Consider the following 10,708-nt stretch of genomic DNA (forward strand, 5'->3'; position numbering starts at 1 on the left):
GTTAGTGCAGGTAGGGGCTGGAAGAGGAGGAGCTGCTGCTCCCACAATGTGCACATTCAGTCTGGACATCTGCATCTACCACATGTCCTGGTCTTGGTGAGCTCCCTTCTTGCTTCATTGTTAACACCATAAAAACCTTCATCAGTACAGTTTTTCCACCAGAGGCAGTTCTCTTTTCCCACGAAAAGGGCACCTGACACCAACTACTCATTTGGGAAGGAGGAAATTCTCCAGAGATATCCACAATTACCACTAAGTCCTTCTGTCCCCCCAGTCTCCCTAATTTGGTTCCCATCATGCACATGGGTCACCAGCAGCCAGAGGGAGCTCTAATTCCCATCAAGGTGCTTCAGCATTTGCTAATTGAGTCTCTCCCATTTATCATTCCTCCTTCCCTACCTCCCTGCTCCTCCCTAAACCACAGCAGCTTCAGTCTCCACAGTTGAGTGAGGTACTGTATTAGGGCTTAGTTAGGTGTAATCTGGTCCACATCAGAGACAGCCTGTGCTGTGAGCTGTTCAGAGCAGCCATCCTATAGTGTTAGAGCTCATCAGTGGTCCTCACAGGTCCTACCTGGACAGGAATGTCTACAACGTGTATAAAACTGTGTAAGTTGCTGCTTGCATGGAGGTAAGGTTGATTCCCTTTAGAAGTTAAAGCCATATTCAACAATTAATGATTTTTCTCAAGTCACACATGCTGCTGCTGTTGTTCCATCTCTCCTGGCCCCAGGGCAGCAGGCAGCATTGCCCATTTCCAGGCAAATTCACACTGGGGAAACAGTGTGATGGATAAATTACAAAATCAGCGTTTAGCATCTTTTCCTGTTTCCTCTATATAATATAACATTGACCAAGTGTTTTAATTGAAGCAGATTCTCATGGGATATAAATGAGTGCAGCTCAGCTGACTCCTGGGTAAGGTATTTGTTTCCTGGGAATCTGGTACTGTGTCTTAACTCCTTGTCTTCAGCATGGGCTGCTAAGCTTTTTTGTGTTGAAGGATGTTGAAATATGCTGTTGTTATTATTGATTTAATATCATACAATTTGCAGATTCTGCCTCAGAGGTTTTAATCTCAGGTTTGCCTGTTACTTTGATACATTTAGATAAATATTGCAAAAAGCACTCATTTACTCTCTCATCAGGAGGCCAATTGGAAGTGCTTTGTATAATGACCTTGTATAATATTTAAAGAGCTCTGTGTTGTTTATTAATATTTGTAATTTTTCTGTGCTGAAAGGGTTGATTATAACTAAAAGCAAGGGATGTATTTTTTCATCTGTAATTTGGATTCTTTTCATTGCAAGGTATCAATAAGTCACAGCGTACCAAAAATAGCACAGACATGAACGGTTTGGCTACTTAAAAAATGCCATGAGAGATTAGCAAAGTATACATAGACACAAACCACATGCAGACAAGAAAGAAACAGGACAAATGAAAACAGTTTTAGCAGGTAAGCACCCACACAGCACCATGTGTCATATATCAAAGAGGCACCGACTGTAAAACAGCGTCCTGCAGTGTGCAGCAAGTAGAAAGTCTCCCAGTAAAAGCCTGATCATCCCTGGTCTTTGGTTTCACGAGGCGTCCTGGATAGTGATTGCAAAATTGAGTTGTAAGCATCAAAAGGAGACTGGAGTCATCCTGAACCATGTCTGTAAGTTTCCCTAGGATCCCGGAGGCTGAGAGTGTTGAGTGCTTAGCAAATGTAGGATTCCTGCTCTATTGGAAAGTCTTTTTTGCTTCATGAGCCTTGGGTGACATGGTCTAGTGTGAGGTGTCCCTGCCCATGGCGGGGGGGTGAAACTGAATGATCTTAAGGTCCTTTCCAACCCTAACTATTCTATGTGTAAAGCTCATATGCACACTATGAGGTAAAACCAGAAAGCTCAAAGGCAGTTCTGCTTTCCTCTCAGCATCTATAATATGGGTGACATTCGTAATCCCCCCTAAAAAATACTAAATAATACTAAAAAAATCTCACCAATTTTTATTATTTAATTCTCCACTTATTTTTATTTAACTTACCTGAGAGGAAAAACTATTTTTTATAGGTACACACACTGTAGTAATATAAAAGGAGAGAAAAGCACCATTTATTGTTTATTCATGAGTGTTTATACATTTATTGTATTTATTTAGCTTCCAACTATTTTGGCTTGGTTTTGTGGTCTTTCACATCTTAATTTCCTAGGTGGGCAGCAATGCTGGGAGGCAATTCTGTACAGCCAGGAAGAATATGCAGTGCACTCTCTTATGGCGATATTCCTTGTTTGGTGGGTTTCTCACAAGGGAACAGAGGTCACTGACTTCATGTGCACAGGATAGCCCCACATTTAGGGAGCATGCTGCTTTCGGTACTATGTGAAATGCAAAGGTGCTTACAAAATTGTTTAAGGTTATAATGATCCCCCATCTCCTGTCTCCCAGCACCTGTGGGAATACACCAGTGCCTGAGGGCAGTTTTTCTCTGTTTAGCAAAGGCACAGCGGCAGATGTGTTTCAAGGTGCCGCAGTACTCAGAGTCACTCAGCTGACCCTTGTGGAAAGTCCTGATGTACCTTAGGCTACATCAGCCTGAGAAAGAGTTGGATCCCAGCCCATATAAACTAAGGTCAACACAGCTGGAAACTCTGCAAAACACTGAGCAGCTTGGGCTTACATTGCTCCAGCTCCAAGGTATTGTGGCTCAGTAGGAGCAGATCCCCAGCACATGAGGAGACCTGGGACAGTCAGAACTGCTCAGCTTACCAGGGTATACCCAAACCTAGCACCTCCCTGGCTACAACAAGAAGTCTTTAAGTCCAACAGGACTTGGGTTACAGACTGGTTTTGCTGTGTAATTGTTAGCATTACTGCAGTATTATCAGACTTGGATTTCACCACTGATCTGCTGGATAATCCTTACATGTGTGAAAGAAAAACCATTCTGACACCAGCCATCAGCCTCCTGTGCCTGCAGCTGGTGAAGCACAGGACTTCCCATCCCAGTGTGAGTTTGTGATATCTGTTGTTATCAGCTTCGGTGAGTACATGGTGTGAGAATGGGCCAGAGCAAAGGAGGAACTTTTTAGCTCATCTCTTAACCAGGGCTGAAGAATACCAGCAAAAATTAGCCAGAAATATTTTTGCTTCCTGCCAATCCCTCTCAGTGATTTCTTTCTTTTTCCTTTTTTCCCTCCAAGTTTCACACAAAGCTCTGTCTTTAGGATTAGCTGTCTACAGGCAGCCCTTTGTATTCAGCTGAATTTAAGATTATGGCTGAACTATAAAATGGGAGAAAGGTGACACTGGAGAGTTTCTGCAGCAGTAAATCTTGGAATATTCAGGCCCGTGACATTTTAGTAGCTGGGAAATGCTGAGCGAGGCATATCTGGTTGACACTGAGGCCCAAACCTGGTTAGATTTCACAGAAGAACCTGCTGTGTATCTCAAGTTTGGGTGGCATCATATACATTTAAAGAGAACTTTCCAGTCAGATATTGAAATGCTATTTTTGTTTGCTGCTGGGTGCAGTGATAGTGCTGTTTGAAATGATTCTGTTGTTAAACCTCACAGGCTGGAGAGCAGCCAAACAGTGGAGGAAATGCAAGAGGGAGCATCACACTGATAAGAGCCAGAGAGACAAACATTTGTGCTGTTGTGGCATCAGGTCCTGCTCATTGCACATTGGTAGGCTATTTAGAATTCACTATGAGCAGTGGGAAGAGGATGTTCCCACCTGTCTCTGCTCTGGGCTCAAGGAAGGTAAAAGATGGGGAAGCACCTGCTTGAGTCATCTGATGCTCTGCAGTAGATCCATGGCTCAGTGCAAGGGATTTGCTTTGCTCAGGCATAAACCTTTCTGCTCTGATCCGCTCCATGCACTCCCCTCTGAGGAGGGGAGAGGTATAAAGGCAGCTGTCCTCTGGTACAAAACCCAGTTTCCAGTGTCTGGATGTAACTTCAGCACACATGTACACAGACATGTTTAATCTTGGTGAGCAGCACTTTCTTTTGCGATGCAGTGACCACTACTACTATTTAGAGAAGGGCTGGAAGTGTTAAGCTATGTAGTGTGCAGTGTGTGGTGGTTATCAAGGGAAACTGGCTATGGTTGTGTGGAAGCTCATGGTTTCCCTGGAGCTGTACAGCTGAAGTTGGTGCAGATAAACGTCCTTTTGGGCAAGAAGGTGTGTTACCTAGAAAGTAGGCTAGAGCGAAGGGTGCTTCTTCCTGCTGCTTTCTGAACTTGTAGGGCTTCAGTGTCAAGGTTGTCCTGTGGAGGCTCCTACCCAGAGGGCTGCTTGGAGGGATAAACAGCTTGCAGGGAAATGAACCACTGGGAGGTTTTACACTGGTCTCCCGACAGTCCTGAGCTGGCGATAGCTATGGAGTACTGGGATGTGCTTCAACTGAAATGTAAGTTCATGTGTATGTGCACAGACAAGTATGTACACCAGCTAACTCTGTCTCAAAAGGATAATGGCTTGAGGCTATGCAAACCCAAGCGACCTTACTCAAGTTCCAGTTCATCACTGGAACAGTATTAAATCAACCACTAGTTACAGCCACATGTCTAAGTCACTGACTTTGGATTCACAGCCTTGAGACAAATAGAATCGTGGGGTTTATTAACCTATCATGGTTACCACAGGCTTCCCAACTGGAATTCTTGTGCTAGAAATCATACTTATGCAAGTGAGGCTCATATAGGCACCTAATTTTAACTCCAAAATTCACGTCTTTAATGTTTGGAGGCAGGAAGGCAAGTTGAGATGTGGTTTCTCCCCGTATCGAATGAGTGTTATTATAAGGAAATCTCCTAATTGATCAGATGCATCCAGTGATTCTTTAAAAGGCTCTGGCTGTATTTAACAGGGTACCAGAGCTCACCCAAATGAGAAGAGGAAAAAATTTACGAAGTCTGAGGCTTTGTCACCATGGTGACATTGATGTGAGTTTGAAGGTTGCATTAGTTAGAGCTCACAGATTTTAATGTCATTAGAGTCACGCCTTTTATCCTCTCAGTTGCCTCCTCCTGCTCTTTCTACCCTACGATGACTGCATTCAAAAACAAGATTTCCTGTCAGGGAAAAAATATACAGGATAAATTCCCTCCTTCCATTACTGCCTCCAGCAAGCTGCAACTGGTGCAGTCCATATCTAAAGGGACCTTTTGTGTAAATACAAAGAGAAAAAAATAGCCTCTCTTCTCCTGTGCCAAATTAACTTTTGTGATCAGATATGTCCAAATATGAGAGGTCTTTATCCATCCTTTTAATAATCACAGATCTGACCACATTCACCCCTCTAATGACTCTGCTGGATTAGGTGGAGTTCACAGCAAAGATGAATTTGAACTAGTAAGTACATCAGTGGTCTTTTTGGGTTTGCTTTACATAGCAAGCAGAGAAGCTCTTCAAAGGATTGTGGTACCACATAACCTTGACTTCAACTCTCGTTTAAATGGCTACTTGGAAGATGACAAAGACCACACTCTTTGGGAGACTGCTGTAGGGTGAGAAGCCTCAAAACCACACAGCCAAATCTAAGCATGAGTGAAGTCTATGAGGCCCACACAACAACAGTGGCAGCTGTCAGAAGTATGCCAGAGAAAGCCATGCTCCTGGCTGACAACTGGAGGGTAGAGAGACTGAAGCACAACTTAAAGGAAAAATGTTCCTTTGATGGATATCCAAAATTGGTGACTGCTTCCTTTCAGGATGAGCATGCTGTGCCTAGGGACACGCTGATCAACTCTTGAAACAGCACTGCAATCAGTACGGATTGATGGTGTGACAGGAACCGTGATCCATAAGCAACGGCACTTAAAGCACTTGGTTTTGATGATTTTGGGGTGTTTGTTTAACTTGTCAGAGAGAGAAGCCAAATTGTGGTTGATGGGTAGAGCCGTGACCAGATTTATCCATTTGCTAATAGTTTTCTGGCCTCTGAGAAGCTGCTCTTAAGCAGCAAAAATTCTTTCCTAGCACCTTATGTTAGAAGGAATTTTCTCCCCTGCACTTACCAGCATCACACTTCATCCTTCCCTGCCTCAGACTGTGCTCACAACCAAGCTCACTCTCAGTAGCACGTATTTTATTAAACCTGGCTGAGAGAATGTCACCCATTATGAAGGGAAAAGCAAAAGTGAAGGTTAAGGGGGAAAGGTGAAGGTTAAATTCAGACATTTATGAGTTTATGGGGCAGTTTGTCCTCAAATCAAAGCCAGGCATTCAAGTTGAGCTACGTAAACAAGAATACACACTCATGTGTAATGCTTCAGAAGCAAAAGCCCATAAGAATGTTTGCCACAAAATATGTGCTCTCTTCTCCCTTCCCCTTCTCTCAGACCCAAGAAAAGAGGTTGCTCAGAGCACGTTGTGATCCTGGACAATGCGGTACCTCTAAAGACAAAAATATTCCTCACAATAGACACACTTGTGCTTCGGAGGCTGCTGTGTGCTGCAGCCACTGCTGCCAGCACAGCCTGCAAACTGGCTGTGTAGCATCCTGGAGCAAAGGTGTGTGTGCTCAGTCCTGGATTTAGTAGGACACATCCTGGTTCTTCTTGAGGTGTTCAGTGATGTTTTTGCTCGGTATCGTACTCTGTAAAACTTTTAACTCAAGATAAAAGTTTTGGGAAGGAACAAGAAAACTGGTGAGAACATCTTTTAAAAAGCAAATTAACCTCAAATCCTCAGCTACCTTTTATTTACCAAACAGAAGAAGTTTCCCTGTGTGATACATTTCTTAAATTATAGGTTTCCCATTTCCTGGCATCCTAATAAAGTCTAGATGAATGATGAGAGAGTCTGCTGGGAGAATGAGTAAACATCTCCTACTGTCTGGAATGTAAGATGACTACTGTCTTATCCTTTGTTACAGGTTGTTAAGATAAAATTACCCTATATATCAACAGCACTGTCAATGAAATTAGAAAGGGCATTCTACCTCCAAGCTGCCTGGAGGGTTTGGGGAGGGAGGAGGGAAGGCAGTTGCTTCTCTGTTTATTTTGGTTTTCATTTGCTGTGGAAGGCAGAAAAGGGTTTTGTTTTGGGTTTTTTTTTTTGGTTTTGTTTTGGTTTTTAATGCAAATGAAAAAGAGGAGAAAAGCCAAGGAGGATGTGCAAGGCAGGTTCTGGATATTTCACCAGCTGTGTAAGCAGGAGAGGAGGGAAACTGTGGCTTTGGAGAAAATCCTGGGATAGCCTGAACTGCAGCAGCACCAAAGCTGGAGTGCAGAGAGACCCCGTAGTTGTAGATGTTGCCCCTGTGTAGGGCAGAGGCTGTGAGTCCCTGAGCTAAGGGCTCTTTGCCTCTCCCGGGCTTTTGTCCACCAGCAAGATGTGCTCTGAGCAGCACCTGCCTGGCTGCAGTGTTCTTAAGGGTGCACTCCTATGGGGATGATAGCGTCCAGCAAGCACGGAGCATCCCGGGGTGTTTCACCAACAGCACCCCTCATGCAGTGCTTGAAAATCCCTGCTATCAAACGCGAATAAACGTAGCCAGTGGGTTGAAAAGTTAAGAGGTCTTGGGAAGACAGAGGCATATGTGCGTGACGTATTCCCCAGAGCCTCGTTCACATCGGAAGCGAAGCTGGCAAGGAACACTTTCCAGACAAGTGTCTTCTTTTCAATTATTTTCAATTCCCTTCAAATAGCAAAGGCTCCTGGGGTAATGTGTGCAGGCTCTGCTCGCTCTAATGAGTATTAGCTTGTGCAGTGGGTTCTGCTGGTGGCGAGCCAAGGACACACAGCGCTGTCCTTCCCATTGTCCGTTGTTGTCAGCCACAGTTTTAGGAGGACCCTCGTGCGCATGCCTGTGATTCATGTTTCTAGTGTATCTTTTATCAAACCTTGATGTTATTGCAGTTTCACTGGTTTTTAGACAGAAACCGCTGGAGGAGATCTACTTCTCCCAGAAAGAACTTTCTAGAAATGGGGGTCTCGTGCGCATGCACTTGATTACCAAAATACTAGAAAAGAGTCTATATTACCTGCCTGTACTTGGGAGAAATCCAGTGTTGACCTGTTTTCCTTGTAATCAGGCTGTATTGCCATAGTAGTTACCTGGTTTAGATTTGTTATATTGTCTTCAGCTGTCACCACTCTCGAATCCTCTAGCATGAGAGTGGGATCCAAAACTTAAATCCCATTGCCTCTATTCCACACAAAACTAATTCTCTGCTCCAGACAACTCCTTCAGGTGACCCCTATGCTCCAGAAGGGGATGGGCTCTGGTGGAGCTCATGGGTTTCCAGCGGAGGGACAGGGCTGTCATGCAAATCAAAGATAGCCTCATCACTTACATGTCCTCTCTTGTATCCATGTCAGCTTCTGTTGCAGTCTCACTCCTTTGCCTTTTCTTTCTGTTTTCGCCAAGCACTTTGTTTTGCTTCTTTTTCAAGTTCTTTTTCCATTTTTGAAACTCAGATGTTTCACACTTAGAGTATTTTTGTTTTGAAATGAGAAAAAAATGTAACTGAAAACATTACCGGAGAAAAGCTGGAAATAAAAAGCTGGACTTGGGTGAGAAATGCTCTTGGATTCGCAAAGCATTCCTCAGTGTCCACCATCTCATCTCGTAGTGTGTCAGAAACTTTACAGGTCACTCTGTCATGCATTTATGTGTGTGTGTCCATACATATGCAATTTTTTCTGACAAGCTGCGGGGCTTTGATACAGATTTTCCATCCCTAAGCATGTCAAGAAGAAAATATCTTAATGCTCTATTCACAAAATACTTTTGGCCTGTTTCCACTTGAATGTTATGATTTTTGCATAGCCAATTCTTGGGGGAGTTCATGAAACCTCTTTTTGCCTGCATTTCTGAATGCCTGCCCACTGCATGGGCTTAAAATGAAATTACATTGGAAAAGGGACTTTAGTGGGATGCATACATTCTGCACATGGCCTTTAAATAACTCAGATGTTTTCAAAGGAGGAAGTTTTTCCTGTGGTCTGAAGGACACATTTGTATCACCTACTAATTTATTTAGCTCCAAAACAGCACTAAGTAAATAGTTGAGGTTTTTGCCAACTCAGTGTTTCCAACACTTGTATCTTCCCCTCAGAGAGATCCCTATCAAAGGACAACCTCTTACTCTAATTCTTGCTGCTTAGATCCAGCAGGAAACCCTTCTCCTACCTCCGTTCCCAGCCTAACACTGTGATAATGGGAACAAAACTGCTTTTTGCAGTGCTGCTGCCCAGCCCAGTGCCACGGTGCCAATAGCAGCCAGCACAAAACGGATGTTTGTCTTTATTAATCATACACACACAATCTGCAACCTGAACTGTGTACAGAAATGAGCGGAAAAAGTGCAACCTGACCGCAAAAGTATTATTTTATAAATAAGGTCTTTTAGTAGTAGTTAATTGGATACACATTTTGCTGGATTCATGGAACATTAAAAACTATCATATCCGAATTGACTGACTGAGTTCATGTTACATCTCCAAATTACCAATGACCATTTGCCTTGCAACATCAGACCTTGGGTTCAGAAATCTAGCTCGAGGGCCTTTCTTAAGTATGTGGTGCTTCTTTTTTTTTTTTCCCTAATAGAGATTGATTTAGTGTATGTTTAATGGCCCCATAAATCACTCAACATGCCCAACTCGCATACAAATTCTGCCAAAAAAAAAAGTTTTCAAGGAAGCAGATGCCTTGTTCTTGGAACCAATCTGCCTTGCTCTCTGCATGTGCGTGAACCCATCATTTCAAGATCCTCCTTATAAAAATGTTCTGCTCTCCCAGGTCTGAACATTGGTCGTTTTCTCTGGGACTGCTTTCTTATGATGCCAAGTTAAACTCGGGCAATTCCCCTGCTGTGCCCGTTCTGTTCTAGTGCCTTTTAGATCAGCAATAAATAAATTCATTGTGCATTTCAACAAGAAGAAAAAGCAAAAGCCGGAGTAGCATTGTGCTTGCTCTTGTGAAGATCTATTGTGTGCAAAGTAGTGTACTATCAAATGGCATAGGTCATTTTTCATTACCCCACTGAGGATGCAGCTCAAAGCAGAGGATTATAAAAACTCATTTCCTTTGGTTAAGGGAAAAAAAAAAAAAAAAGAAGAGTTAACATTCAATAAACTCAAGGGCTATGACGCAATGTGTCCCTCAGAACCTTCCGAGCAGAGCTGTTAATGGCTTCCTTTCCCAGGACGCGAGTTTGCCCCGTTCACTTATCGACTTTGATGCATTAGTAAAAGAAAATATCAACCCCTCATAACTCTCAGAAATGATACAATACATCACTTGAAAGTAAGCTAGGATCAACACATTGTTAACTGTTTGATCTCTCGAGTCAAAATTAATGATAGGTGTTTTGCACACAAAAAAATGAATGTTAAAAGCCTATTTAAGCTAACTAAAGACATCCATACAACATCAGGGTTGAATTGGAGGTGATTTCCTGCAATGCAGCTGTTATAAGTTTATCAGTCTGCGGGTGGCAGTAACCAGTAATCATAACCAGATTGCAGAAGGGTGGGATGGAACTTATCTTTAAATAGAAGATCTAACTAACTAACTAACTAAAGAAAGCTGGTTGAGAACTAAGTTCACGGTATTATGCACTAGAACACCCAAGGGTCTGGGGGAAGCCAGTTTTCTGTATATTTTAAAGAACTGAAATGATTCTGAAGGTTTAACTGCTAGGCAGGGAGAAACCAAGGTTTGTAATGATTAACAGCAGACCTCCTGCACTCTTGTAC

The sequence above is a fragment of the Pezoporus flaviventris genome, unplaced genomic scaffold, assembly GCF_033815535.1.
Source record: "Pezoporus flaviventris isolate CSIRO_AGI_PZ_B2104156 unplaced genomic scaffold, CSIRO_AGI_Pfla_v1 ptg000213l, whole genome shotgun sequence".
Taxonomy (NCBI): domain Eukaryota; kingdom Metazoa; phylum Chordata; class Aves; order Psittaciformes; family Psittacidae; genus Pezoporus; species Pezoporus flaviventris.